This window comes from Orycteropus afer, unplaced genomic scaffold (genome assembly GCF_000298275.1).
Source record: "Orycteropus afer afer isolate SDZICR_OR568_19922 unplaced genomic scaffold, OryAfe1.0 scaffold00040, whole genome shotgun sequence".
Taxonomy (NCBI): Eukaryota; Metazoa; Chordata; class Mammalia; order Tubulidentata; family Orycteropodidae; genus Orycteropus; species Orycteropus afer.
In genome coordinates this window covers 6,478,642-6,485,994 of record NW_006921627.1, presented here as the reverse complement: position 1 = coordinate 6,485,994, position 7,353 = coordinate 6,478,642, and positions in this window count along the sequence as shown.

The window sequence follows — 7,353 nt, the reverse complement described above, 5'->3', positions numbered from 1 at the left end:
GGCCATTACTGTAAAAAGACAAAGAAGGGTTTGCTTGAGAAAGGGAACTCACTTTGTAGATTACTGGAGTGGGGAGGGAAGGGGAAGGATTACTTTCGGGGTAGTTGGGGGCCACATGCTGACATGGCTAAGGGGAAGGATGGTATAGAAAGAGTCTGTGACCACCATTATAACATTAGGAAAAGGGAGGACACTGAATTGTGCACATAAGATATAGACGACAGATGCTAGTACCAACCAGTATATCCACAATACTGCATTAACATTTGGAGCTCTGGTGGCGTAGTGCCTAAGGCACTTGACTACTAACCAGCCACTCCTCAGAAGGAAGATTGGGCAATCTACTTCTGTAGTCATACCACCTCGGAAACCCAAGGAAGGGTCGCTATGAGTCAGAGATGATTTGACGGCACATAACAGCAACAATAAGCATTACCATTAATACCAAACACCAGGCTACAGATAAACATGTAAACATCTGAGAAGATCAGATGGGGGTCAGTGAACAGGAGTATACTCTAGACCAAGTATAGATTCAGCAGAGGCTAATCTTGCACAGATACCAGTGATACAAAATACCTGCAATCCTTACAGAAACAACAGAAGACAGATATAGAGTAATCCCTAACAGACAGACAGACACTGTGGGACAGAGACCCAGAAGATTTACCAACTTAGAACCATAGTACTGGGGGACACTAGACTCAATTGGCACAACAAAATATATAAAATTCTTGCTCCTCATCCTACATTGGTGAGTAGCGACTGGGGTCTTAAAAGCTTTCAGGTGGCCATCTAAGATGCAGCTAATGGTCTCCTATTGTCGGAAGCAAAGAAGAGTGCAAAAAACCAAGGGCATTGGAAGCAACCAGCCCTAGGACACGATGGCCCTTGAGACCAGACGAACTAGATAGTGCCCAGCTACCAATGCCAACCACCCAGGAAAGAATCAAATCTGGAGATCCTGGATAGAATGGGAGGAAAAATGTGGCACAAAATCCAAAAACTCAATAATGACCAGAATTACTGGTCAGATGGAGTCTGGTGAGACCCTCAGTACTATGGTCCTGGGATACATTCTGGGCCTGGAATAAAACCCACTCCCAGGGGCTGGTCTTCAGCCCCATAGTAAACAAGATGTACACACAAACCACTCAACCCAGGGTGATGCACCCACATACTCTGTGGAAATGCATCCCTTGGAACAATCGACCACAGGGCACTCGAGGAGCAAAATTCACATGGAGGAAATGCAGGACACACAGGAGTGCATAACTATAAGGGGCACGGGGGGAGGGTTACTGGGCAGGAAGGGGAGGAGATTGGGTTAGGGCTGGGGATGGTAAATAGTGAGTGAAACTAAATGTATATGTAATGTTGAATGTAAAACAAACTCTGCTTTGTAAACTTGCACCTAAAGCACACACACAAACAAAAAAACCTCCAAAAAAAAAAAAAAAGAATGGCTTGTTAAAATGTCATGAGACAAAGTTTATGTGAACTGCTGCATGGAAAATGAATTTTCTCTGTAAACTTTCACCTGAATCACAAAAAAAAAATGAAAAAAAAAAGAGAATGGCTTGTTATTAAAGTTGGCAACAGATGCTGGTGATAGTTGCACATCATGATCAGTGTAATTGAGCTCACTGAATTGCTGTTGTTGTTGTCCTATATTATTGTGTCAAATCATGGTGCCCCCATGAGTTACAGTAGAACTGGGCTCCATAGCGTTTTCTTGGCTGTAATCTTTACAGAAATAAATTTCTGGTCCTTTTCTTCCATGGTGCCACTGGGTGGGTTGCAACCACCAACCTCTGGTTACCAACTGAGTACAAACCATTTGTGCCACACAAGGACATCAACTGAATTGTACATGTGAAAAATTGTTGAAATACAAAATGTTGCATTATCTATATTTTTGCAACAATAAAAAAAATGTAAAGGGTGAAAAAAAAAAAGAATGATTGTTAAGTTTTTGGCCAACACAAGTGGATGGTTGGTGAAGACATTCACTAAGATAGGAAACAGTGGAGAAGAACTAGATTTAAGGGAAAGATAATGAGTTCAGTTTGCAAATGTTTTATGTGAGAGTCCTTTGAAATTTCAAAATAAAGAGGTCATGTAAGTAATTGAATACACAGGTCGAGAGCTCAGAGAAAAATTCTGGGCAGGGGATAGATATGTGCAGGTCATCTGTGTATTAGTAGTAACTAAAGCCATGGTAGGGATGAGGTTGGCTAGAGAGTAAATGAAAGGAGAAGTAGTAGGACAAAGCCTAGAAGAACTCTGTATTAGTTTACTATTTCTGCAAGAACAAATTACCACAAATTTAATGTCTTAAAAAACATAAATTTATCATTTTATAGCTCTAGGGGTAAAAAATGGGTCTTACAGGCTAATATCAAGATGTCTACAAGCCTGTATTCCTTCTGGATAATCTAGGAGAGAATTTGTTCCTTGCCTTTTCAAGCTTTTAGAGGGCATCTGCATTCCTTAGCTTGTGGCCTCTTCAAGCAATGACATCATTCTAAGATCTCCTTTTCTGACTCTAACCCTTCTCCCTCCCTCTTATAAGGACCCTCGTGATTACATTGGGGCCACTTGGATAATTCAGGATAACCTCCCTATCTGAAAGTCCTTAACTTAATCACACCTGCAAAGTCCCTTTTGCCATGTAAGGTAACATATCAACAGGTTCCAGGGATTAGGGTGTGAATATCCTTTGGGGAGCATTATTCTGTCTCCCACAAACCCCAACCTGTAATGTCTGGGTAAAGAAAATGAAGCTGAAAACCTGACAGAGAAAGCACAATCAGAGATAGAGAGAAAACAAGGAAATATGTCTTAGAAGCCAAGAGAAAGGAAAATTTCAAGAAGGAAAGGGATTCCAAAGGACTAATGGACCAGGTGAACCTCAGCCTCCATGACTCTGAGACCATAAGAACTAGACGGTACCCAGCTACCACTGTTGACTGCTCTGCAAGGGATAGAGGAGAAAAATGTGGAACATCAAAATCAGAAAAAAGACCAGACTAACTGCTCTGGTGGAACCCCAAGACCATGGCCCTTAGACACACTTCAAGCCAAGAACTGCACTTACCCTCGTGGCCCAATGTTCAGCCAAATGATAGACAGGACTCTAAGGTGAACAATAATACCAGGAAGGTATGCACTCATTAGAATAATCAACCATAGGAGATCAAAAGGGTAGCATTTGCCTGGGGACAAACCTAAGAAGCCAGGAAGGGATAGGAAAGAAGGACATAGGGACATGGTATACACAAGGAGGAAGTGGGAAGAATACTGGTATGTTGTGGGGATAGCAGTGAATGTCATAAAACAAAATGCATATGAATTGTTGAATGGAAAACCAATTTGCTCTGTAAACTTTCACCCAAATCACAATTTAAAAAAAATCACAGTAAAATGTTCAAAAAAAAAAAAAAAACCAAGAATGAAGGGAGTTGGGGATCAGCATTGGAATGCTACTGAGAGATCAAGGAAGATAAAGACTAATACACGTCCACCAGATTTAGTGAGTTGAAGGTCAGTGGGGATCTTGGCAACAGCCATTCATTTCTTTGGAATGATGACACCGAAGCTATGCTTGAAAGGATTGAGAAGGAATTGTTGTTGTTGCGTGCTGTCGAGTCAGCTCCAACTCATAGTGACCCTATGTACAATAGATCAAAATATTGCCTGATCTCTGAGAAAGGAATAGGAGATAAGAAATGGAGACAGTGAGACAATTCTTCAATTAAATTTGGTTGAAGATGGAAAGTGAGAGAGGGGAGATAGCTTCAGGATACTATGGATGAAGGGAGGGTTTGGGGGGAATTTAAGGGAAGATTTGAGCCTGTTTAAAAGCTCACGGGGAGATTCCTATTTCTGGTATTGAAGAATCAGCTTCTAAATGACCAACCTTGCCACAGGTAGCATCTATGCACTCTAGACAAGATACAAAAAGTACAACAACAATAAAAAAAAAACTGAGGATTCCAGAAAATAAACCCAAATGAGGAGATTTTGAAGGAGATTCAAAATATTGAAGACGCAAATGGCATAGGGGTAATTTCCCAGTTTTTGTAGATTTGTTCTGAGTTAACTGCAAAAACAGTGCAGCATACCAAAACCAAAAACCAAACTCATTGTCGTCAAGTTGGATCTGACTCCTAGAGGGCTAAAATTCCACTAACAATCAGTATATCTTTCTAGCTGCGTGAACAAGAGAATGGAGCCCAGAGCAATCAATGTTGTTGAAGAGTAGGGAGTGAATTCTGGAAAGGAGAGAGACAGAGAAGGGGAACCTCAAATTCTATATGAGCAAGTATATGACCGAAGCCTGAACCACACATGAGCAGGACAAACGGCAGGCAGCCCAATTAAAGATAAGAAAAGTGAATGAGCTTGAGCTTCTGTCCACTGCAGGTAAGAAAGAATGTGCAGTTTGTTTAACCAAGTTAATCATCTGCTAAAACAAAAATGTGAACACTTGTCTGAGGAATAAAATCAAATTCAAAGTCTTCTCAACACAACTTTTAAGATATTCAGGATATGATCCAAAATTACTTGGCATACAAAGAACAAGGAAAATGTGACCCATTATCAGGGAAAAGCAAATAACAGAGGCCAATTCCAAGATAACTTAGATGCTGGGATTATTAAACAAGGACTTTACAGTAGTTATTATAACTATGCTCAAGGATATAAAGAAAACTATACCTATAATAAATGAACAGATAGGAAATTATAACATATATATACATTTCTCTCTCTATATATATATGTGTGTGTGTGTGTGTGTGTGTGTGTGTATATATATATATATACCAAATGGAAGATGTAGAACTAAAATATCTTAAATAAAAACAAATGTACAAAGTCCATCTTGACTTAATTGCCAAATGAATGTCAGAGGAAAGAGACAATGAACTTAAAGATAGATCAATAAAAATTATCCAATCTAAAATAAAGGGGGAAAAAAAGTTTTAAAAGAGAAAGTGAGAGAGAGAACAGAGTCTCAGGGACTTGTGGATTAAGATCAAAAAGTCTAATATGTTGGTAATTTGAGTCCCAGAAGGAGGAGAGAGAAATCTGTGTGTGTATGTGTGTGTGTGTGTGTTGATGGGGAATATTCATTTTAGATGGAGGGGGGAAACTGGATATATGGGGGAAATAAGGAATTGCAAATAGAATATGGGAAGGGATAGAATCCAAAGTGTACTAGGATTTGATTAAGGCAGAAAAGAAAAAATGATATCAAGTTTAATTGGTACACACAAACTGTTCTACATCCTACTTTTATGAATAGCAAATGAAGTCTTAAAAGCTTGCAAGTGGTCATCTAAGATGCAGCTGTTGGTCTCTACTCATCTGAAGCAAAGAAGAATTAAATGAAAATCAAAGATGTGTGGAAACTATTAGTCCAGGGGACTAGTGGACCATGTGAACCTAAGCCTACACAACCCTGAGACCAGAAGAACTAGATGGTGCCTGGCTACAACTGCCAACCACTTGGAAAGGGATCAGTGCAGGAGATTCTGGACAGAGTGGGAGAAAAATGTGTAACAAAACTCGAAATCATTAAAAAAAAAAAAAAAAAAACTTACTGGTCTGATAGAGACTGGTGGAACCCCAAGACTATGGCCTCTAGTCACCTTTTGGGCCTGGAATTGAACTCACTCCTGTGGCTTAACCTTCAGCCAAACAATAGACATACCTACAATGTGAACAACCACCAGGGAGGTGCACTCCTTAGAACAATCAACCATGGGAGATGAGAGGGCAGCATTCATGCAGGGAGAAATCTCAGAAGGCAGGAATGCAAAGGAGAGAAGGGCACAGGGGAAAGGTAGCCACAGGAAAGAGAGATGTTAGTTACATTGTGGGTTGCAGTCAGTATCACAAAACAAAATTTGTATGAACTGTTGAATGGAAAATGAATTTGCTCTGCAAACTTTCACCCAAATCACAAGAAAAAAAATTTTGTGAAAAAAAGAGGTAAAAAAGAAAATAAAAGATGACAGCACTTTTTAACAGGACAGAAAAGAGCCTAGAATGGAAACAAACATAGGTTGATTTATATATCCAAATGGACATTTTCATTCTATTTTTCTATGTTAAAAAATTAATAATACAAATCCATCTGTTTTGAGTGGAGCAATGAAGAAGGGCCAGAGGTTTGAGGAGACTGACAGAAGTTTGAAAAAGTTACTGTGAGATAATGCGTTCATTGTCAACAGTGAGCAGGATTCCCTTGGTATATTGAGAGCCTGTTTGAACATGATGACCATGAATTTATGTAGAACCAATTTGCCCTGTTGTCTAACTTCCCCCAGAGACTACTGAGTGCAGCATAGTGATATTGGATAGTTGGAGTCGTCCAAGTTGGGATTTTGCCAGATGGGTGTGACAAAAAGACAAAGGATCAATCAAGGCTAGAGTATTACCAAGACTTATGAACATGGCCTCTGAGCTTGGTAAGGAGAGAAGAAAAGAAGTGAGAGGTTGGATGGTCTGGAGACAAGAAGAGAGATCAGTGGCCTGGAGGTACTGATGATGGGGAGAACAGTTGTAGTGAAGTTGTTGAACAAGCCAGCTGAAAGGAAAGGAGGTAGAAGTCTAAGAGGAGGGGTCTGGCTCCACAAGTTTGGAGATAGAAGAATTTGCAGTGATGCTAACACCCAAACTGTGACTGTGGAAGTCAAGAAACTGAGAGTCCAGTTGAGTTATTGAACAATTCACCCAAACTAACACTGAATTTACCTAGGATGATAGAGCTCTTTGAAGAATGAAGGAGAGACAATAGGAGGTCAGTCAATGACAGAGGCTCTCAAGAGAGGACAAAAGTCAAATAGCTGTCTGGCTGAGAGTCAGAAAAGTGGCCAAAGGGAAATGGACAGTAAGTAAGATACTAACCCTACCTCTCATCTTTTAAGTTGTGGTGTGGAAGAAAATAACCAGCCACCACTTAGGAGGGCTATAGCAGAAACAGTGTCTGTAGCTGTATCACTTACCTATTGCTGCATAACAACTACTACAAACTTAGTGGATTAAAACAATATACATTTATTATCTCATAGGTTCTGTTCCACAGTCCAGGCATGGCTTAGCTGGTTCTTCTGCTCAGGATTTCAAAGGCTGCAATCAAGGTGTTAAGGAAGGTTGGGCAATCTACTTCCGTAGTGATGTTGTTGTTGTTAAGTGCCGTTGAGTTGTTTCTGACTCATAGCAACTCCATGCACAGCAGAACAAAACACTGCCCGATCCCGCGCCAGCCCCACAATCCCTGCTATACTTGAGCCCATCATCGCAGCCACCGTGTCAATCCATCTCGTTGAAGGCCTCCCCCTC